General features: G+C 46.9%; 1 protein-coding gene and 1 long non-coding RNA gene across 4 annotated transcripts in view; one reads left to right on the forward strand and one right to left on the reverse strand.

Annotated features, from left to right (window-relative positions):
• Nucleotides 1–903: 903 nt before the first annotated feature.
• Nucleotides 904–21153, reverse strand: LOC139355935 (uncharacterized). The gene is made up of 4 exons (XR_011607266.1): nt 18828–21153; nt 11419–11624; nt 5495–6939; nt 904–2110 (listed from the first exon to the last, which is right to left on the reverse strand). It is a non-coding gene; the product is annotated as an uncharacterized lncRNA (long non-coding RNA).
• The window catches only part of LOC105491181 (BLK proto-oncogene, Src family tyrosine kinase), a 75103-nt gene continuing 58707 nt past the window's right edge, over nt 6236–22631 (forward strand). For all 3 annotated transcript variants that reach the window (XM_011757348.3, XM_011757347.2, XM_011757351.2), the window contains exon 1: nt 6236–6369. The gene's annotated coding sequence lies outside the window, so the exon portion shown is untranslated. The remainder of the gene's footprint in view (nt 6370–22631) is intronic.

Here is a 22631-nt window from a genome sequence, read left to right on the forward strand (position 1 = left end):
TTGCAGCCAGCATAGAATTGGGTCTTGCTTTCTTTTCAGTCTAACAGTCTTTGCGTTTTGATTGGAGTGTTTAATTCTTTTAAATTTAATAAAGTTTTTTATGTTTGGATTTACATTTACAATTTTGTTATTTTTTCTACTTGTCATGTCCTTTTTGTTCCTCTGTTCTTCTTTAATTGACTACTTTTGTTATTTTATTTTTTAATTTATTTTTGAGACAGGTTCTCACTCTGTCACTCAGGCTGGAGTGCAGTGGCACAATCATGGCTCACTGCAACCTCTACCTCCCAGGCTCAAATGATCTTTCCATCTCAGACACCTGAGTAGCTAGGACCACAGGTGCATGCCACCACGCCCTACTAATTTTTGTATTTTTTGTAGAGACAGGGTTTTGCCGTGTTGCCCAGGCTGGTCTTGCACTCCTGGCTCAAGCAATCCTCCCACATTAGCCACCCAAATTGCTGGGATTACATGCTTAAGCTACAGTGCTTGGCCAACTACTTTTATATTAAAATATTTTTAATATACCATTTAAATTCTTCTGTTTATTTTTTAACTCTGTTTCTTTGAATCTTTTTTCCTTAGTAGTTGCTGCAGGGATTACAATATGCATCTTCAATTTAGCATAATCTACTTTAAACTCATACTGATTTACTTTTTTTGGTGAAAAATAGAAACTGCACAATTATAGCTTCATTTCTTACCCTCCCTCCTCTGTGCTGTTATTGTCATGTATATTGTATATACATGTATATATTGTCATGTATACTGTGTTATAAACCCACAGTATGGCATTATAATTTCTGATTTAAATAATTGTGTATGTGTTTTAAAGTTAAAAGAAGAAAAAGTAATGTATACACATACATTTTATATTTTTATTATTGTGTAATATATTTTCACTTTACCTACATGTTTACCATTCCCAGTGCTCTTCTTTTCTTTCTGTGAACTGGGTTACTATCTGATATTATTCTCTTTCATTTTAAAGGACTGCCTTTAATTTTTCTTGTAGTGTAAGTCCAACAGAACGAAATTCCCTGTTTTGCTTATCTGGAAAAATATTTATTTCACCTCAATTTTTGAAGGGTAGTTTTATTAGATAGTAAATTTGTAGGTGAAAGTCCTTGTTCTTGTTTTTATTGTTCTTTCCAGCACTTTAAACATGTCAGTCCTTCACCGTCCAGCCACTATTGTTTCTGATGAGAAATCAACCATCAATCATGTTGTCTTTAATGTGATGTATCTGTTTCTCTCTCTTTCTCTTACTGCTTGCAATGTTATCTCCTTTATTTGACTTTTGGCGTTTTGACTATGTCTAGGTGTGATTCTCTTTAAGTTTTTTTTGTTTTGCTTTTTTTTTTTTTTCACCTTGGGTTTATTCAGTTTCTTGACTCTGTAAGTTAATGGTATTTACTCACATGGAGACTTTTCAAAATTTTTTTTTTTTTTAATAATTGTTCTGTGCCTCTTTCTCTTTCCTCTCCTTTTGGGACTCCTATTACATTTGTGTTTGAACACTTTATATTGTCTGGCATGTCTGTAAGGCTCTGTTAATTTTTCTTAACTTTTTGTTCTCTGTTCTTTGGATTGCATAACTTCTGCTCTATCTTCAAATGTACAGCTTCTTTCTTCTGCCATCTCAGATCTGCTCTTGAACCCATGTAGTGAATTTTTGTAATTTTCAGCTGTAGAAATCCCATGTGATTTTTTTTTTGTAATTTCCACTTGTCTATTGAAAGTATATTGGTTCACTGTTAACATAATTTTATTTAATTCTTTGAACATTTTTCTTTAATTCCTTGAGCACAGCTATAACAACTGCTTTGAAGTCATGTCTTAATCTACTCTCTGTTTTGGTTTTTCTGGTCACACTTTCCTGTTTCATTGCATGTCTAGTAATTTCTGGTTGAAAACTAGACATTGCAGTGATTCTAGATTCCATTCACTTTCCTAAAAGTTGTTGGTTTTCTGTTTTAGTAACTTCTCTGGACTTAAATTGCAGAATTAATCTCCTCCATGGTGTGCAGCCACCAATACTACAGTGCAGTTTTGATTATAATATTTTTCTTTGTTTTTCAGTCTGACTCCATAAAGGTGTCCTCGATTCCTGTATTATATGATGATGAAACAATTATTTGGACAGAAGTTACGCTCAGATACCGTGAACAACTAAGCCTCCCACCCTCTGCTGCCAGAGCTGTGTGTGGCTGGAGAAACACATTAACATGTACAAGTACTCACGCAAGGTGGGAGGGTGAGACGGGGGTGAGGATTGAAAAAGTACCTACTGGAACAACATGGCAAAACCCTGTCTCTGCAAAAAATACAAAACACTAGCTGGGTGCGGTGGCACATGCCTGTGGTCCCAGCTACTTGGAGACTGAGATGACAGGATCACTTGAGCCCAGGAGGTCAAGGTTGTAATGAGCTGTGACCACACTATGGCACTCCAGCTTGGGGGGCAGAGTGAGACCCTGTCTCAAAGAAGAAAAAAAACTACCTATTGGGTACAATGTTTACCATTTAGGTGATGGGCACACTAAAAGCCCAGACTTCACCATTAAGCAATATATGCATGTAAGAAACATGCACTTGTACCCTCTAAATACATACAAACAAATTAATTTTAAAGTAAACAAAAAATTTTTTGCACATCCTCAGGTCTCCCTTGGCTCTCACTTTTTGCTGCCCTTTTTTTGGGTTTCTTCCCTAGTCACAGATGTGGAGGGAGTTTATTGTCTCATCCCTCTCATGGCTTGCTTACTTCCAAGTTCTCCTCATCACAATTCTGGCTGATCTCCTGTCTGCCATGAACAGAAGCTGTAACCTCAAGCCAGTAAAGCTGCAGGTCTTTATTTTCTCCCTAGAACTGATTCCATGAACTTTAACCCATAAAACTTCAGATTCTCATTTCCCCCATCCCAGACCAAATCTACCACCTTCTGCTGGTATAGCTACTGGTTTTCTTTTTATCTATTTATTTATTCATTTATTTATTTAACTTATTTTTGAGATGGAGTCTCACTCTGTCACCCAGGCTGGATTGCAGTGGTGGGATCTCAGCTCACTGCAGCCTCCACCTCCCGGGTTCAAGCGATTCCCGTGCCTCAGCCTCCTGAGTAGATAGGACTACAAGTGCCCATCATCACGCCAAAATAATTTTTGTATTTTTAGTAGAGATGGGGTTTCACCATGTTGTCCAGGCTGGTCTTGAACTCCTGACCTCAAGTGATCTGCCCCCCTCAGTGTTGTGATTACAGGCATGAGCCACCGCACCCCACCTAGCTACTGGTTTTCAATGATAGCCCTCAAACCAAGCCCACCATTCCCATTAGGTAACCTAATGCTTTTCCTCACTCAGGCCAGGGGCTGGGGAGCTTCAGGCAAGATGTCCACAGACTCATGGCCATTTTGATGCAGGAGCAGCTTTATAAGATTAAACACTTATCAGTTCGTTGTCTGCTTTTGGTCATTTTCTAGTACCCAGAAATTGTTGTTTTGACAATTTTGTCTAGTTTTATACTAGTTTTCTTCAAAAAGAAATTGGCCAACTTCTTAGACCCTTCTGAGGTGAATCTTGGACTGGATTAGTTTCACGTTTCTTCCACTTAAATACTTTATTGCCCACAGCTTTTGATTTTGATCAGAGATGTACTGATATTAGGAGGCTGGTGAAAGCACATGGAAGGAGAGCTGAATTTTGCATATGTCACCTCAAATGTACAAAAATAAATGGGAGAACCAGTGATGCTGAACGCTGAACTGGGTGTTTCAGAGCTGGGGTCTAGTCTAGTCCAGCCTTGAGAAAACCTCTTTGAGGTTTTCTAACAAAAGTATCTAACAAAAGACTCCCCAAGCCTCCCCTAACAAGTGTCACTGTGCCCATCTTCTCCCCGGGGTCCTTTCCCCACCTCTCTTCTGCCTTTCTCATGGGCCTGCGACTGTGAGGGTGAAAATGGCTGAAATTAACTTTCACTTCTGCTCAGACATCTGGAACCCATGAGCAAAGTCATTTCCTTGTTTTCTTTCTGAGTGGCTGCTGGAATCGTGTGTGTGTGTGTGTGTGTGTGTGTGTGTGTGTGTGTTTGTGTGTGTGTCTGGTATTGTTTTTGTTATTTTCCAACCTCTGTCTGTTGGGGTGGACAGAATGGTGATGTTTTATCACAGATCATATAAGGGCCAGCACTCCTCCCTGCAAACTCTCACATCCCCTCCCACTCTAACCTTGGAATAGATGGAAAATGTATTTTCTTCGTAGGAAGCTGGGTTTCCTGCTCTCCGCTACATTCTCTATATCCTCAAGTCCAAGCATATAAAAGTTGTCCAGAAGTCATCTATTTAGGCCCTTCTGACAAAATGTTAGAGGCGGTTCAGGCAGCATCACAACATCCTGGTTCAGTAAAGACTCAGCCCAGGGATCTGTCTCTGAGAGTCTGTAGGAGTCTTAGTCATGAACCATGTTCAAAGCCATCTCCTTGGCAGCTTACCCCAGTTACCCCTGATAGAATGATTGCCCCCGCCTCTGGTCTAGCACTGTGCCCCATTGAGGCCTCTGGCTACATCTACTATGCTCCACTGCAGTGATCTCCTTATCAGGCCCCTTCCCCAAGCTCCTTAGGCTGAGACCCTCAGAGGAGGATGGAGCGTAGCTGCATTGGTATCCCCAGCCTCCAGCGGGTGCTTACCACAGAGCAGGTGTTCAGAAAAACAGTGGTGCATTAATTGAATTGAAATAGGAAGACTAAGTCATCTCATCTCAAATCAGTCACTTTTTAAATCAGAAGCTCGCAGAGTTTGGAACTCATGTTTCATGTTTGGGTCTGTATAGTAGGTATCAGGAGACGAATGTAAGAGTAAATTAACAGGAGCTGCCATGGACTGAGCAGGCCCAGGGTTCTGGACATTGTTCTGAGCCCTTTGCTACCATGTAGAGAAGATCAACTTTGGGACTTAAAGCAATTAGCCACATTCACATCAGCTTCCAGGTATTTGGAGTTTATCATGTGCTAAATATGGTAATAGATACTTTTTATGTATGAATCCATTTATTCTCACAAAAACCCCTTGGGGAAGTGAAACAGATTATTTCCACAGTGTCTTAAAACCCCAGAACTCTGCGTTGCTGCCTCTGTTGACGTGAACACCTGTCAAACCTGCAACTCACAGCTCAGTATTGTCTTAGTCCCATCCAAGGAAATGAACTCCATGAGGAAACTCAGATTCTGGACTGCGGGGTAGAAGCTGCCTTGTCTGCCCCCCACACCCACTCTCAAGGATCCAAGACTATGAAGGGAGAAGAGAGAGCCCACTGAGTGACTTCCTCTTATAAGCCAATATCAAGACACTGGTGGAAAGGAACCAGCTGACCAGTGGCTCACTGTGTCTGGCTGGACCGGCGAGACTCTGAGGTCATCACAGAAACCTTCCTGGTCCCATCGGTCCCTTGACTGCTGTGTACAGGATGCCACCCACCACTCCAGACACCACTCACCACTCTTGATGTTGGGATCCTTCTATTACCTCCATTATTCTTGTTCTCTACTCCTCTGAGTTTTCATAGCCAAGTAAATTTTCACCATTGAAGAGGCTCTGAGATCCAAGTCAACTACTAGCTAGGGTGCTATAAAACACATGGGAAATTAGCTTTTACCAAGCACCAATTCTATGCCCACCATTCATACCCATTCTACCGTTTAATGCTGATAGTATCCTGTGAGCTAGCTATTATTAGCATCATTTAAAGACAAAACAAAATCAGCGAGGCCAAGAGAACGGCTGCCGTGGTGCACACAGATGGCACATGGTAGAGCCCAAGCTCTCTCCATGAGATCCACAGCGTTTGTCCACAAGGCAAGGCAAATTACCTTGTAGAGTCAGCGTGGAGGTTTGCTAACTCTGCCGGACTCAGTGCAGGAAAAATACCAGCTGTGCTGTTAAACCAAAACCCCATGAGAAAATTTTCTGGTGACAGAGGGGCATTGTGACCCACGTGGCCCAGGGCTAGAGAAAGGGCAGCTACTCATGGTCCTTCCTCACAAGTTTTCCTGGAGCAGAGGGACACCCCCAAGCCCAGGGAGCCCACAGGAGCTTCAGGAGGGCTCGGCTGAAGGGCGGAGCCCCTGCTGCACTTGCTCATTGGGGGCTGGGGAGGCTCTGATCGCAGACCGGGGGTGCTGCCACCTCTGTCTGCTGCTGGTAGAAAGCCACAAGCCATGAAAACTGATTGAGATGAGAAGAATTCATCTGGGACTGGCTTTTGCTTTAGGATGGTGTTGGAAGTTGCTGGTTGTCGCTGGAAGTCTGCTCCACTGTAAGGGTGCTGGGATTTGAAGAGCTATGGTGAAACACCACTGAAGCATTGCCAAGGTAAGGCCCTCTGTCTTCCGGGTTCTTTATCGTCTTCTTTAAATTGTGTAAATGGTGCTCTAAGGCCAGCAGTGGGGCAAGCAGGCAAGGACATTGCTGTGGGTGCCACAGATGGAGGAAGAGGCATGAATAGGATCGCTGCCTAAGCTCTGAATCGATTGCTCCGTGGTTTGTGCGTTTCCAGTTTTGAGAATTTTAATTTATAAAAGTTCATCCATCCAGGGTAGATTCTGCTTTTTGGAAAAGGCAGTGAATGTGCCACAGAGGAAAGAAAGGACGTGGGATGTGGAGAGGGGGTTGGGTGGGCACACACAGGCCACTGCTGCGCTCCCGGCGAGTCACTCGGCCTCTTGATAGGAGGTGATATTGACTGCGCAGAGCTGACGGAGGTCAGCGGTCACGCGCGGGGAGCATCTGGCTCAAAGCAAATGACTGGTTGTTGCTTTCATTTTATTTTGTTTGTTTCTGAATGAAGTTGTTCCATGTTTCAGCCATTCAGGGATGGGGTGACTGAATAGATGTAATGATGATCTTCTTGGTTAAGAGATCTATTTTGCCAGGAAACACCAACTGTGAAAAGGAAAGCATAGTTGATCACATATTTTGAAAGGATTTGTTTAAATTGTAAGGCTTTGACAATATTTCCATTTATCTGGTAATGTGGGTGGATGAAGTTCACCCTCATCTACCCACATTACCAAGGAACTAAGGAATCGTGCGTTCACGGTAACAGAGAGGAATTTGCTATGATATGTGCAGATCCTCCTCCCTCGGGAGAGTGGGGCTTAATTCCCCTCACCTTGAGTGAGGCCTGGACTAAGAGTATGGAAAGGAAGAAATAGTAGCTCTGCAGTAGAGAAACCTGCAGATGCCAGCTTCACCAAGGGATCAAGCTTAGCATCACCAGGAATAAGCTGGGCTGCTATTGTGAACTGCCACGACAGTGCGGTTCTCCCCGCCAACTCATAACCCTAGTCTAATCATGAGAAAGCATCATGATTAAAAAATCCAAATTGGGGAAGATTCCATATCATATTTCATCTTCAAAAATGTCAAGGTCATGAAAAACAAAGAAAGACAGGCAAAGTGTCACAGATCAGAGGAGACATGACGGTCAGGACACCCAAACCCAGAATTCACATCCTGTATTGGATCCCAGAACAACACCGCAAAGGTCGTTAGTGGAAAAATAGGTGAAATCTAGACAAGGTCTGGGGTCTCGCTAATATTATGGTAACAATTGCTCCTTAGTTCTGGCAAACGTACCATGGTTAGGTAAGGTGCTCACATTAGAAGAACCCGGTGAAGAGAATATGGAAATTCTCCGTACTATCCTTGTAATTTTTCTCCAAATCTAAAATTACCTCAAAATAAAGAGTTAAAAGAAAAGTTAGACTCATTCTTCCTCAGAGCAGAAGTAGCCAAATCCTGATCATTCTTGGGAAAACTGGCGTTCATGGCCTGGCGGTCGCACCCTCTCTTTGAACATTCTCGAATATAGCAGGCCTTTTGCATTTTTGACCATCCATCATTCTCTCTCCCAACCCCTACCTTACTCCAGAATAGCTCTGTATTTGCCTCTCTTCATGGTATTTCTCATGATTTTTTTGTTGTCGTGTTGTTCAATGGGTTTTGTGGGGGTTGTTTTTTGTTCATGTTTTTTGTTTTTCAGAGATGGGGTCTTGCTCTGTCGCCCAGGCTGGAGTGCAGTGGCAAGAGATCATAACTCACTGCAGCACTGACCTCCTGGGCTCAAGCGATCCTCCCACCTCAGCCTCCTGAGTAGCTGGGACCACAGGTATGCTGCTGTGCCTGGCTAATTTTTTAATCTTATTTTTTGAAGAGATGGGGTCTCGCTTTGTTGCCCAGGCTGGTCTCCAACCCCTGGCTTCAAGCCATCCTCCCACCTTGGCCTCCCACAGTGCTGGGATTGCAGGCAAGAGTCACTGCGACTGGCCCAGCATGCTTTTTTTTTTTTTGAGATGGAGTCTCGCAATGTTGCCCAGGCTGGAGTGCAGTGGTGCGATCTCGGCTCACTGCAAGCTCTGCCTCCTAGGTTTGTGCCATTCTCCTGCCTCAGCCTCCCGAGTAGCTGGGACTACAGGTGCCCTCCACCACTCCCAGATAATTTTTTGTATTTTTAGTAGAGACAGGGTTTCATCGTGTTAGCCAGGATGGTCTCGATCTCCTGACCTTGTGATTCGCCCGTCTCGCCTCCCAAAGTGCTGGGATTACAGGTGTGAGCCACCGCGCCCGGCGCCAGCATGCATTTTCGAGCCTTTGCTCTGTGGCAGGGGCTGCAGGACTGAATACAGCCTCATTTACCCAGCCAAACTCACTGCACTGGTGCAGGCTCCTGGCACCCCAAGCACAGGCCCAGCTACCCAGACCTGACTCCTCTCCAGGAAGGAAGCAGAAAGCCAGGAATGGAGGGAGTAAGGACCCAGGCCCCTGGGGGAGTACAGCGTTCCAGCCAGATGGAATCTGCTGTCCTCTGGGCTCAACCAGCCTCATAGAATCCGGTCTGCCAAGTGGCTGTGAGCTGGGCTGGACAGACCTTCCTCAAGAGTAAACTGTGGCCTCCAGGATGTAGAGAGGGGACTCAAAGGGCCAGCTCCTGTTTGAGTGAGGACTCTGACCTTGTGAGCCCACCTGCAGCCTGGGGTCTGCAGCCTTGGGGACTGGTCACCGGTGGCCAGCATCCTGGCTTGCAGGGTTCATGTATGTGGAGAGGTAACAGCAAGACAGAGAAACCTGGCCCCCCCTGCAGGTCCAGCAGAGCAGGTGAGCCCTGCTCAAAGGCGATGCTGCGCCTGATTAGAGAAAAGCTTCCGAAGCAGGTGAGGAGGAAAAAAGAATGATGAAGCTACAGGAAGACAGCACGTAGATGGAAATCTCAAGATACTGAGATGGAAATCAATCACAAAACTCTTACAGGAAAATCACAGCTAAAAGGTGGTGATTACACGTGGGGCTGAAGTGCCTTTCCTGTCACATCTGCTACTCCACTGCCAGCCTGCTGCTACCCCATAGCAGCCCTCACATTTCTGGAATGTTCTGTGGCATGCTCCTGCTTGCCTGAATCCCTTCCCCACCTTCCCACCTAGGCAACTCGCATTTGCTCTGACATCCAGGGTAGGTGCGAATGTCTCCTCCCAATCACAGTGCCCAAGCCCATTTGTGTGTCCCCAGCAACCAACAGCACACACCCAGGGCTCTGGGTTGCAGGCCTGCCAGGTTCTCTAGGAAGCTCCTGAGGACAAGGACAGGCCCTACATGTGCCTCGAGGCCCCAGCACCCAGCACAGTGCCTGGCCCATCAGGGGTATCTGGTAAAGTGGTTCTTGAATTAAAGACACAAGGGCAAAACCTTGAATGAAAATCCAGGTTAAGACATGAGGATGAAAGCTTGAAAGAGGAAAAGCAAAGATAATTGAATGATCATCCCTAACTGTGGTATACTCCAGTGCCATCAGCTTGCTGGGGTTTTGACAGGACCCTTGGAAGAAAGAGAAGACGCATCTGAGGCCTCTGGCACATTCCACTTCCTGCAGACAGTGTGGTATAGAGGAAAGCACTGGGGCTTCCTGCCAGCCAGGTCTGTCTGGCTCTGCACCTGCCAGCTGGGAGTGTGAAGTGGGAGCAGTTGCACCCACCCCCGAGCTCAGACATGAGAACGGAACAGAACCATGGGATGGGGATCTAGAGCCTAAGACATAGAGGAGGCTCCTCCTCGTCCACTGTGGGGCTTGTGCAACCCCTTCATCAAAGGGCTAGTGCTTCCCACATTGTATGCAAGGAAGTTTTCTCATGTGCCTTCTCGTCACGACTCGCTGCTGGTCTTTTTGCACACTTTGGTACCTAGGATGCTGAACCTGGACCAGTGGGAGGCAAACAAGACACACCTGGGATGCAAAATGTAAGGAGGCTCCCAGGCTCAGGTCGTTCAAGTGCAGGAAAGGTTTGTGTATGTGTGAAACGCACAATGCCATGAGGTGTCTATAAGGGCATTTGAGGTTCTGCGCTTAACGGATGAAGTGGGTCCTGAGCATTGAGTCCGTGGATTCCTGATGAGTTTCCTGGTGCTCTGAGCTCCCTGAACTTGTAAGCAAGCTTTTGTGTAGGTAGGTACTTACAGTTTTTGTCAGATTCCCAAAGGGGTCTGTGAGCCCCAAAATGTTTGGAATCACCCAGTTAAATATCTAGGAAGGATACTTTAATTTTCTTTCTCAGTGTGTTGTGGATATGAGGAAGTGGAAAGGACTTGGACACAGAAGTCAGACAAAGCAGCCACATCTGAGCAGTCCCATCCTGCAGTGTAGTGGTTAGATGCTGGCCTTGTCAACCAGAGGGCTCCAGTACAAGGTCCAGTCCTGGCAATGTGAGCGGACTTCCTGAGATGACAATAGTCTGATCCCACTATATACTAGCAGGCTTACCTAGCTCGGGTAGGTTAATTATACCCTCTCAGTCTTATTTCTTTATTCATTGATAATAGCACATCACAGGATTATCAGAATTAAATTACAAAGCCCTGATTTTTAGGTGAGTTGAAGCTGAGGAGCACACAACATTTCTTACAGGTTGCCCTCAATTCTCAATGTCAGAACCACCAGGGGGTCCTTGTACTTCAAAAAGACACATCTTACATGACAACTTCTTTGATATACTTTTATGCCCAATATTCATTTTGAAATCTCAAAAAGGAGAGCATGGTGTTGTTTCTCAAAAGAGATAGTAAATTTAATAAGATTGAGAGACATGAACCTAGACACAGTCATGGGCCACATAACAAGATTTCGGTCAATGATGGACTGCATATATGATGGTGGTCTCATAAGATGAAGACACTGTATTTTGACTGTGCCTGTTCTATGTCTAGAGATGCAAATATTCACCACTGTGTTACTGTTGCCCACAGTATTTAGTACAGTCACAGGCTGTATAGGTGTGGAGCCTAGGAGCAACAGGCTATGTCACACAGCCTATGTGTGGAGCAGGCTCTACCATCTAAGTTTTGTACACGATGTTCACGCAACAACAAAATCACCTAATGACGCGTTTTCCGGAACAGATCCTCGTGGTTAAGCAATGCGTAACTGTATTTTGGGAACTTCCACTGTATCCAGATAGTCAGTCCAAGAGCTCCATGGTTGGATCTCACAGTGCTTGAGATGCTGAGAGAATGTCATTTCCTGAGTCAGATGTGGACATTCTTTCTTGGCATGGGTACATTGCTGTGGCTTGTGCTGAAAGCTGCATAAGAAACAGAGGTTGGAAACTCACGGTGGCATTTATTGCTGAGATGACGCTAAGCTGTTCGCCATTCCACCCGGGACCTCCATAGAAGGAGCCCGGGGAGGATCTCCAGATGGATCTGGAATCATGGATTTCCAGATCCAGGAAATCCATGCCTCCCTGGAGCAATGGATGTCTTACAGACACTGTGACTCTTCAAACTGAATATTTTCTTCTCTGTACTTTAGACTCCAGGACACTTAGAACCCAATTTGCATCTAACCACCAGCAGTTGGGTAACAGCATGTCACAGTCTGTATTTCCGCGCACCAGCTTTATACACAATTTTTTTTTCTGCCCCTAACTTACCGTTTGGTCTAATTTCTTTGTTTTTCTATCCTGTTGTATTGTATGTATTTTTATAAGTGGTCTCAAATCTTTTCTGGAAACATCAGGAAATGAATAAATAAACAAATACAAGCAGGACAGCATTTCTGAAAGAGCCTGATATATAGTGTGGGTGCCCACTAAGGATTAGTTCCCTATCTGTGCACAAAACAGAAAAATTCACTGAGGGAGCCAAACTGCAGTTAAATGTCCAGCTGTGAGTCTACTGCAGTTATAGAAATAGCTTATTTTTACACATATTCCACCTTAGATTGATTTGGGGGTTTGTTGTTGCTGTTGTTTGAGACAAGGTCTCACTCTGTTGCCAAGGCTGGAGTGCAGTGGTTTGATCTCAGCTCACTGCATCCTCTGCCTCCTGGGTTCAAGCTATTCTTCCACTTCAGCCTCCGGAGTAGCTAGGACTACAGGTGTGCACCACCACGCCCAGCTAATTTTTGTATTTTTTTTGATAGAGACAGGGTTTCATCATGTTGGTCAGGCTGGTCTCAAACTCTGAACCTCAAGTGATCTACCTGCGTTGGCCTCCCAAAGTGTTGGGATTACAGGCATGAGCCACTTCACCTGGCCTGTTTCTTTGTTTTGTTTTGTTTTTGTTTGTTTGAGAGGGTTTCGCTCTGTCTCCCAGGCTGGAGTGCAGTGGTGCAATCATGGCTTAATGCAGCCTCCACTTCCCCAGCTCAGGCAATCCTCCCACCTCAGCCTCCCAAGTAGTTGGGGCCACAGGTGTGCACCATCATGCCTGGCTAATTTTTGTTTTTTGTAGAGATGGGTTTTCACCATGTTGCTGAGGCTGGTCTCAAACTCCTGAGCTCAGGCAATCCGCCTGCCTCAGCCTCCCAAAGTGCTGGGATTACAGGCGTGAGTTGCCATGCCTGACCCTACCTTTTATTGTTAAAGATTATATAAAATTATTTTAAGATTCTTTTATTCCTGCCATTTCTGTGGTGCAATTGGATTTTTACATGAAGTTAAATAATACTTTTTATTTTGGCCGGGCGCCCTGGTTCACACCTGCAATCCCAGCATTTTGGGATGCCAAGGTGGGAGGATTCTTGAGGTCAGGGGTTCGAGACAAGCCTGGCCAACATGGTGAAACCCCATCTCTACTAAAAATACAAAAATTAGCTAGCCTTGATGGCAGGCGCCTGTAATCCCAGCTACGTAGAAGGCTGAGGCAGGAGAATTGCTTGAATCCAGGAGGTGGAGATTGTAGTGAGCTGAGACCGCGCCACTGCACTCCAGCTTGGGTAACAGAGTGAAAAAAATAAAAAATTAAATGATACTTTTATTTTTTATTTGAATAAATAAAAGTATACTTTTTAAAGTGTTACACATGAAAATAGGTTCAAAAGTCATAGCCCATTTTCTTGATTTTATTTGGTGCTTTATAGGAAAGGCTAAACTCTTTTTTTTTTTTTTTTTTTTACACATTAGCATGGAAAGGAATCATTTCTACTTTGTGGTGTCTGTCCGTCTATCTGATGGGCTTGCTGGCACCTGCCAGTGTGAGATCAAGATAGGCATCTTGTAGACGAAGAGCATGGCTTGCTGGTAAATGTTTAACAACCAGCTTTCCGGGAAGCAAATGTATTGTATACATATATAATTTATAGTAACATGTACTGATATAAAGGATGCATAGCACTTAATTTGCAAGTAATAACAAAGTATGCAATAGTCCCTATCCTAAATACTGCATAGGCAATTGAGTCTCATAGAAAGCTTTCGTGTCTTTGCCACCATCATATCTATAGCCAAGCAATGGTTGCAGTGGATGAGCAAGTGTGGGGTCGGCACAAACACTGAAATGTTCATTCATGTTAAGGAGCAGATCAAAGTGAAACAACAAAGACGTCTGGCAGGCTGCAGCCTTAGTGCCATGAGCAGCTTCTTTGCTGAATTGGATAATAGTTTTTCAATATTCATAAAAGTTTCCTCAATGTTTTGTGCTACTCACAGTGTTCTAGCTACAGAGAAGATGCTCTTTTAAGTATAGAAAATCCACGAAACAAATCAATGTCAACCTATAGCATTTGCCTGTTGCTGTTATGTAAATACTCCCACCAGGGCCAATTTCAAGTCGCCAACACGACTTGTGTGAACATGGGTTTGAGACGCACAGTAGCATAGCATGATAGAGTACTTCCGCCTTACAGACACAATTAAAGAACCTCAAAGCATAGCTATTATTAAGATGTAGTAAAAATAATTAGGAAGTGATAAGGTTTAAGTATTTATAACCTTTGCTTTAATAGAATTAATTTAATTATATCTTGTGTGATTTAACATTAATTTTTTATCATTTTAATTTCATACAGTTTTTTCTTTTTTTTTTTCTTTGAGAAGGAGTCTCACTCTGTTCCCCAGGCTGGAGTGCAGTGGCATGATCTCGGCTCACTGCAACCTCCGCCTCGTGGGTTCAAGGGATTCTCCTGCCTCATCCTCCCAAGTAGTTGGGATTACAGGCACCTGCCACCATGCCTGGCTAATTTTTGTATTTTTAGTAAAGTTGACCAGGCTGGTCTTGAACTCCTGACCTCAAGTGATCCACCCGCCTCAGTCTCCCAAACTGCTGGGATTACAGACATGAGCCACCATGCCCGGCCCATACAGTTTTTATACCTTAATCTTGCATAATGATTTGAATAATTCAACTCACAAAATTCATGAGAATTTAACGATCAGCTCTTGCACGCGGGCACAAGCTGGCCCCCAGTGCGTCACCGACAGGGAGACAGAGTGTTTCGAGGCCACACGGTAGATCAGGGTCTACAGCTGAGTGGGGACAAGTGGAGAATAACTTGCCTTCTGGGCTCTCCTGAGTCCTGAGCCTGACGGTGGAGGCCTGGGTGGGTGACCCTGCTTTGTGCTTGGTGGCAGGGAAAGGGGGGTGGGTCTATGGGCCTGGATGGAGAACCTGTCCCCATGGCTGTCATGTCCCTACACCAGCTGCTGCCAGCCACTGTGGGGCTCGCAAGTCCCCACTCACCAAACGGCTGCTGTTTTCCACAACCATGTGATACAAGAATGTCCTCTTGGGTGCCTTCTCATCCCCACTCTCTGTTGGCCTCTTTGCACACCTTGATACCTGGGATGCTGAGCCAGGACCAGGAGGTGGTAAAGACACACCTGGGGTGCAAAACGTAAGGAGGTGCTGATGCTTGAGGTTGCTCAAGTGCAAAGAATGTTTGTGTATGTGTGAAGCACACAACCACAGGTAGCATCTAAAAGGACATTTAATGTTCTGCACTTAGTGGATTAAGCTGATTCTGACCTTCCAGCCCCTGGGATCCTGATGAGTCCCCAGGTAGCCTGTCAGTTCCCGATCTTGGATGCGAGTTTGTATGTAGGTGGGCATTCTTCTGCAAAGAAGCTTTTACCCGGTTTCATCAGATCGGAAAGATCTGGGGGTGCTGGCACAGGAAGGATTGACATCTGGTAACTCCCAAAGGGAGAGGTGCAGCTTTGTCACCTGCCCCTGTGTCAACAAGGGGTGCTCTTTTTTTTCTGTTCCATCCTGTGCCCAAGCCTCATTCAGGGTGACCCTTTTTGGAGAGACCTTTGCCACTGGGTCAGTGTGAGCATGTGGCCAGGCAGTTTCCTGCAGTGGACCGGGGCTCTGTGCGCTGTCTGAAGTGAGCAGAGGGTGCTCTTCCTTGGCGAGGTCTGAGGGCTGAGACTGGCAAGGAGACACCTGCTCTCTGGATCACCAGGCTGGGGGTTCCTATGTGCAGGTGTGGAGGATGGAAGGGGCCACTCTGCCCTTTTTCCTGCCAGGGCCTCACCTCTGCCGGGGCTGCTGGCCTCCCTGGGCTTGCAGTGAAAGGCTTGCCGGCTCCCACCCTCCCCTGCTGGTCAAGGGCATTTTCCCAGGTTCCTGCACCCCACGTTGCCACCAAGACAAGTGTCCTGTGGGAACTAGCAAGTGGGAATCAAAACTAGCCCCAGAGAGGCTCCCGGCCAGGAGACGAAGGGATCTACCCTGGGACTAACGTCCCTCCAGCCTTTCTTGGAGCTTGGGTCCTGGCTTTAGAAAGATCCCATTCACAGCCAGGCACAGTGGCACACACCTGTAATCCCAGTACTTCGGGAGGCTGAGGCAGGCGGATCACTTGAGGTCAGGAGTTTGAGACCGTCCTGGCCAACATGGCGAAACTCCATCTCTACTAAAAATACAAAAAATTAGCTGGGTGTGGTGGTGCACAACTGTAATCCCAGCTACTCAGGAGACTGAGGTAGGAGAATCGCTTGAACCCAAGAGGTGGAGGTTGCAGTGAGCCAAGATCACACCACTGCACTCCAGCCTGGGCAACAGAACGAGATTCCATCTCCAAAAAAAATAAAAGAAAGAAAGATCCCACTCACCTGCACAACAGCCACACTCCTTTGTGGCCAAGGAAAGGGTTTCAAACCTTTCTCTACAAGGCCCCTTGAAGAGGGATAGCACGGATTGCAGTGGGGGCCATGTGCCATACATTCATGGCTCCACACCTTGGCAGCACGGAACCTTCTGTTTTCAAATCAGATTCTCCTAATTGCTGCCTGCCCATAAAGCCACCCTCTCATGATGGAGTTCCATCCTTCTCCCTCCCTCCTCCTATTTATTTTTGGACTGTCCAAATGACCTGCGTGTAAGAAAATTGACATCTTGATGTTTTGTCTTTCTTTTGTTGACTGAAGACCTGCTGACAAACGACTGAGGAAGAAGGCATAAATCTGAATGGAGAGAAGTAGGCACCTTCAGGAGCTGGTTATCCGAGTGTGTGTAATGCCATCACAGGGACGTGCGTTTAATATATTTTATCAATCTGCATAGCTAAATACTTTTAGTTAATTGCAGGTGGGAGGGGCTGCTAGCTCAGGCTCCATGGAGCATGTGCTCAAAAAACGTCTCCAGTGTGGTGACTTGCTGCTCGAGGACAGTCTAAGCGACTGAGGAGTGTGCCCCGTCCCCACCTCTGAGATGGGGCCTGATAAGGGTGCTTGCCTATTTAGCGTTGGGCACCCTGGCACTCTCTAGCATGTGGCGTTTGGCCTAAGTGGCCCATGCGGACTCTGTTTCAAGGATTTTACAACAAGAAAGACCAAAATGAGGACATCTCTGTGGCCATATCTCGAGCAAGGGGGTGATTGATATAGAGCATATGCACAAACACACATGCACAGACACGTGCAGACACGTACATGCACACAGACACACAGACACACATGCATAAGAACACACACAGAAACACATAGACACCCACACATATACACACATGCACAGATATGTAGAAATACATAGACACAGAGGAACACACAAAGATACACAGGCACACATACAGGTATGTCTACACGCTTACCAAAACAACAGCAAAACCACCTACCATGACAAGTATCATTGCAACAAAAATGAACAAATAAATTATGCGCCGTCAGGTTTCCCAAGCCTTATCTATTTTGTAGAAATCTAGTTGCTGGAGTACCATCCTTTGCAACGTTCTTTCTATTCTTTCTACTGCACAAAGTTTTCTGCTGTCAAATGGCAAGAGGTGTCTGTTTTCTCCTTGGAATGGGCCTGGAGATGGGAGGCAGCACCCACTTCCCCACCCCTTGTCCCCGAGCCCAGCAGGGTGACCTGCCAAGCCAGAGGGTGACCTGAACACTCACATCTCAATGCAGGGTCAACCGTAGCATCTGGTCGGTGTCCCTGAGTGAGGGCAAAGTTGCAATAACACCTGTTCTCTCCTTTCTCAAATTCGCTCCCAAGCTCCATTGCTTTCGTTCAGCCCCTCACCCCCTCTAGACTGGGCAGTTCTGCATCCTTGGAGCTCATTTATCTGCCTTCAGAATCTGATGTTCCAATTCATCCCATGTGTGACTGGCAAGGTCTTTCTAAAACTCAAATGTGGCCCTATCAACCCCCAGGGTAAAGCCACCATAAACTCCTCTATGTTTGAGAACAAGGGCCAAGTCTCCCATTGAGGCCTCCAGGGAGTGGACAGTCTGGGTCTCCTTTCTTCTCCAGGAACGCTGGGCCCATCTGTCCTGTCCCTGAGGACTCCCTGACACACATGACACTTCCAAGCTTTGGCCAACCCCACTCCCTGCCTGAAATGCCCATCTCCTTCAGAGAGCTTCTGTGAATCCTTGGAGGTCCAGTCCTAACGTCCCTACCTCCAATAAGACCTCTCCCCATCTTCCTCTCGCCCTGCCCCTGTCCCCACCAGGCATGACAAATCGCTTCCCACACTGGGCCCAACAGGGAGGCAGACAGTAGAACAGGTTTTGGGCCAGGTGCCAGGTGCCAGGTGCACATGGCTCTTCATCCTGGTTCCCTGCTGCACACCTGGAGAGCTGAGTGCTTTTCCTGAGGTCATGCAGAAGGTGACCAGCCTGACTCAGGAGCTATCTCTTTGCCACATCATGGGGTGTCTTTAAGGTGACTTTGAATGTGCTTGAAGCTCTTTTATGTCCTGTTTGCAGACCTGGAGAACAATGCCAGGGCTTTTTGTCTTCCCAAGGTCACAGCCTGAAGACACTCAGGGATGTATTTGGCTCATTTATCATTTTTTAGAAAAAAAGAAAACAACAGAATGTGCTGAATCATTGCAATTGTTGGCAATGGCACTAGTTTCTTGGAGGGTGGAAGGGCGGGTTAGGCTTCCTATGAGGGCATTCCTGGCCTCTGGAGGGGTGTGGGCAGGCTCAGGTGAATGACTGACAGACTGGATTTATGTATGTTGAGTGTGAATCTCAGTCCACAGCTTGGTGTGCAAAAATAGAAAATCTATTTAGTAATATCTACGTCTCTGTTGGGGAGAGGAAACTGACCTCTCAGCTCAGGATCTTCACCCCTTTCTCCAGGGTGGGGTGCAAGTTCTGGGAGCCTCATGAGTCTCAGGAATTCCGGGGTGGCCCATCTGGTCTTTGTCATCAGTCCATGCAGGGGGCAGCCAGGATGTCATGCCAGCCTCTGGCCCTGGCCGAGCCACCTCTCAGAGATTCCGGGCCACGTCCCAGGGTGAGGAATGCATCCTCCCACTCCGGGGCCCCCCAGATGGGACTCTCAAGGAGGCCACTTGAGCTCCAGCTGCCCAAGCTGACTCAACAAGATGTTTCAGTCAGTCACATCTGCATCACGGGCCGAAAGCAGGAAAGTTCTTGTGTCTCTCTTTCTGCCTCCCTGTGACAATGGGTGCAGAACCAACGTGAATGGGTTCAGGCATGGGTAGAGAAAATAATAAATAGGAGGAATAACAGTCTCAGAAAAGCAGGTGGCCTGTCCCATCTGCTGACAGAGCAATGTGCAAGCATCACTGAACTTGTGACATTGATGTTTTTTCCAACATGCAGTTCAAATGTACACTGTGATTTTACAAAGCCGGGAGCCAAGTAACAACACCTGTGGCACAGAAAGAGTGAAGTGGGGAAGGAAACTGAGGCAGGCTAGGGAGCATGGACATCTTGACAACCAGTTAGAATTGGAAGGACGATGGATTGGGATTGTAGAAGAATAAGGCAGAATGTCCTACCTTCCTACCATGGCAAACCCTGCCCCTGGGAATGGTCCTGGATTTGCAGTGGCCCTGGTCTGGACCACCATGTAGATGTCACTAATGGATCCTGCCAGGGGAACGGCCTGTCATGGCCCCCAAGAAAGGCAGGGGTGGCCACCCCAACTGCAGGGGAAGACACAATCCACCCTGCAGGGCTTTTGGGAGCTTTTAGAAGAAGGCAAGTCAAAGCTTTAAAACAACTTTGAAGAGACAGGAGCTTAGTGGACCCAGTGGAGATAAAAGGTCCAGGTAAGGAGTGGCCAAGCAGTTGGAATTTAGGAGAGGCTGATCAGAAAGTCCCAGTGGACCAGCTTGGGGGTTTGGGGACTTACTGGGTCCATGTCAACATACAGCTCAGTGGGTGCGAAAGATCAGCCAGGCCTAGGGTGCAGATGACAGTGAAACAGGATGGTGACCTGGATTAGGACTAGAGGGTGAACCTGAGGCCAGGAGAGCAGGGAAAAGATTGCTAAAGACAGTCAGTCCATGGCAAACTAGTTTTCTCCCCGAGCCAGCATTTCTACACCTGAGCACTGGCCTTGCCATCTGGCTGTGTGACTTCCTCTCTCTGGGCTTCAGGGCCCAGCATTGCTAATTGGGGTAGAGTCAATGGCCTTCCAGTGCGCCCTTTGGTGGCTCTGTGTGGCACATCAGGCAGGCTGGTCAAGTAGGGGGTCATCGCCAGGCCTTGAGTGCTTCTCACCCCTAAAGTCACATCGTCCTCACAACAGCCCCGTGATGTCATCAGGAACCTGCCCGATGACCCAGGGCTAGGAAAGACCAGAGCCAAAGTGCAGGCTCAGGACTGTTTGACCCCAACGCCAGTGCTCTGAACCTTCCTTCTGCCTTCATTAACCACCGCCTCTGCCACTACTGTAAGGCAAGAGAAGAGTGTCACGGCACAAAGGCTAAGCACATGCTGTGAAATCACCCGTGGCTTGCAGACACACGCACACTCGGGGGAGATAAAGAGTCAAGAACGGGTGAGCTCAAGCTGTGCTCACACACAGCTAGGTGACTGCAGGCCTCGGAAAACCTGGGACCCGGAACAGCTTTCCTCTGCTAGGAGGCGCTGGTGCAAGTTTGCCTGGAGACACGGCCCCATGGCGAAGCCATCATGTGTGGGGCTTTCCTCGGGCCCCTCTTGGTGAGCCGCATTCCTGTCCACACAGTAGCTCCAGCCCCCACCAGCGGCTTTTCCCTTCTTCCTTGCTTTCCACTTCTGTCCACCCTATGCCAGAAGGTCCTTCATGTCAGTCCTCTCCCGCATTCCCTCTGCCTTCAGGTCTCCTGGCATTGGAACAGTCACTAGTCAGTCGTTACTTACGGGGATATGCAGAAAGCCAGACACTGTGCTGGGCTTCAGCGGGGCAGGAAATACGGCAGCCGCCGTAGTGTCAGCTGTGTGCAACCATCTCTCCTTCCGACCCAAATGCAACTGTGATGGGGGCCGGTCCTGCCCTTTGGGGCCATCAGATGAGGGAGCAGCTCACTTTTGCAGAGGCCAGAGGAGCCGTGGTGGAGGGGTTTTCTCAGGACTCGAGGGAAGTGCCTGCCCATCCACTGAGAGCTTTGGGAAGGAAATGCTGGGAGCCCTTTGTGCCTCCTACTCATCACTTCCCCCCAGCTGCAGGCAAAGGAGGTCGTTGGCAGCCCAGCCTGTGGGGAGCACGTGGGCCATGAGCTGCGTGCAGCTGGCGCTGCTATTACTTAGCAGGCATCACAACAATGATTCAGGTGCTGACCCTAATCCTTAACCAGGTCACAGCGGCCGCCTGACTGTTGAAGCTGCTACCCCTCCCTCCGGTTACACTGCAGAAAAAGTTGGCAATCCTCTCTCAGTGGCTGCTGTGGGAGTAGCTAACCTCACAGCACCCAAAGGGATGTCATGGGGACCCCAGGTCTGTTTCCAGCATCAGCCGATGCCAGCAGGAAGCCTGCCCGGCCTGGGGCTTGGCAGCCCAGGGACTTAACCACCCACAGCCCACAGGGTTGTTGGCCTGGACAGGTCATTGATATCTGACTCACAGCCAGTTCGTGGATGACGTGAATCCAAAAATCAGAGGCTGACATGGATTTAGACATGGAAATGTCCCGCCTGCTTCCATGAGCCCGTCTCCATGTGGCAGACTTGAACTGCACGGGGGCTGATAAGAAGCAGGGTGGGCGCTGCGATGTGACTGTGCCCTTGCCACTGTTTCCAGTCACCCGGCTCGGGTTCTGTGGTTGTCTAAGCCTGGGGAGGCTCTGCCGGGTCTGCGTCGGCCCGGCTGCCTTTTCAGCCTAATCACCAGAGAAGCCACAGAAAGAGCTGGACCACTTAGAGGGGCAGGCTGGCCACAGCCACTTGGAAGAACAGCCTGATTTTGCACAGATGTGTCATTTTCTCCCAACTTTTAAACTGTAAACATTGTATAATATCCTAGAAAATTTTGAAAACAGATATAAACCATCAATAATTCCGCCAGCCTAACACTTTTACCTAAGAGGTACTCATCTTGATTTATCTGATGCACAGTTTTCATTGCTGGAATCATAAAGAATGTAACACATTAGATTCTTCTCTTTTCTTTTTCTTTCTTTTTATCATCACACAGGCATCTTTCCCACTGCTATTTTTTATCACTTTTGAGGACTTAAAATGATCATTTTGGGGCCTGCATAATATTTCACTGTGTGAACTCTCCTATCACCATTTCAATCGGGTGTTTCGTTTGCTTCCATATTTTTTTTTTATCACTATAGCAGGTGATGATTGAAAAAATAACATGGAGCTTGCAAAGTTATTCTAAATTACATCGTGGAGCTGGAGAGTGTTCCTTCCTAATCCCTTCAAGGAACGATGATGATATGGGGAGATGAAACATTCATTTGGGGGCTGGAGTGGGGTGAGCTTTGAATCACATTTGAAGTCAGTGTAATAGTGACCTGAGTTTTTCATCTCTCTTCTCCAGCTCCTTGACAGCCATATTTGCTGGCCAGGGTTACTGATGTGGTCTTTGGCCGGAGAGCAGACTTTCCTCTCTGTGAAATGAGATGACTCATAAGGAAACAAACCCCAAGGCTTTGGCTGCATTTG

Source organism: Macaca nemestrina, chromosome 8 (assembly GCF_043159975.1).
Source record: "Macaca nemestrina isolate mMacNem1 chromosome 8, mMacNem.hap1, whole genome shotgun sequence".
Lineage (NCBI taxonomy): Eukaryota > Metazoa > Chordata > Mammalia > Primates > Cercopithecidae > Macaca > Macaca nemestrina.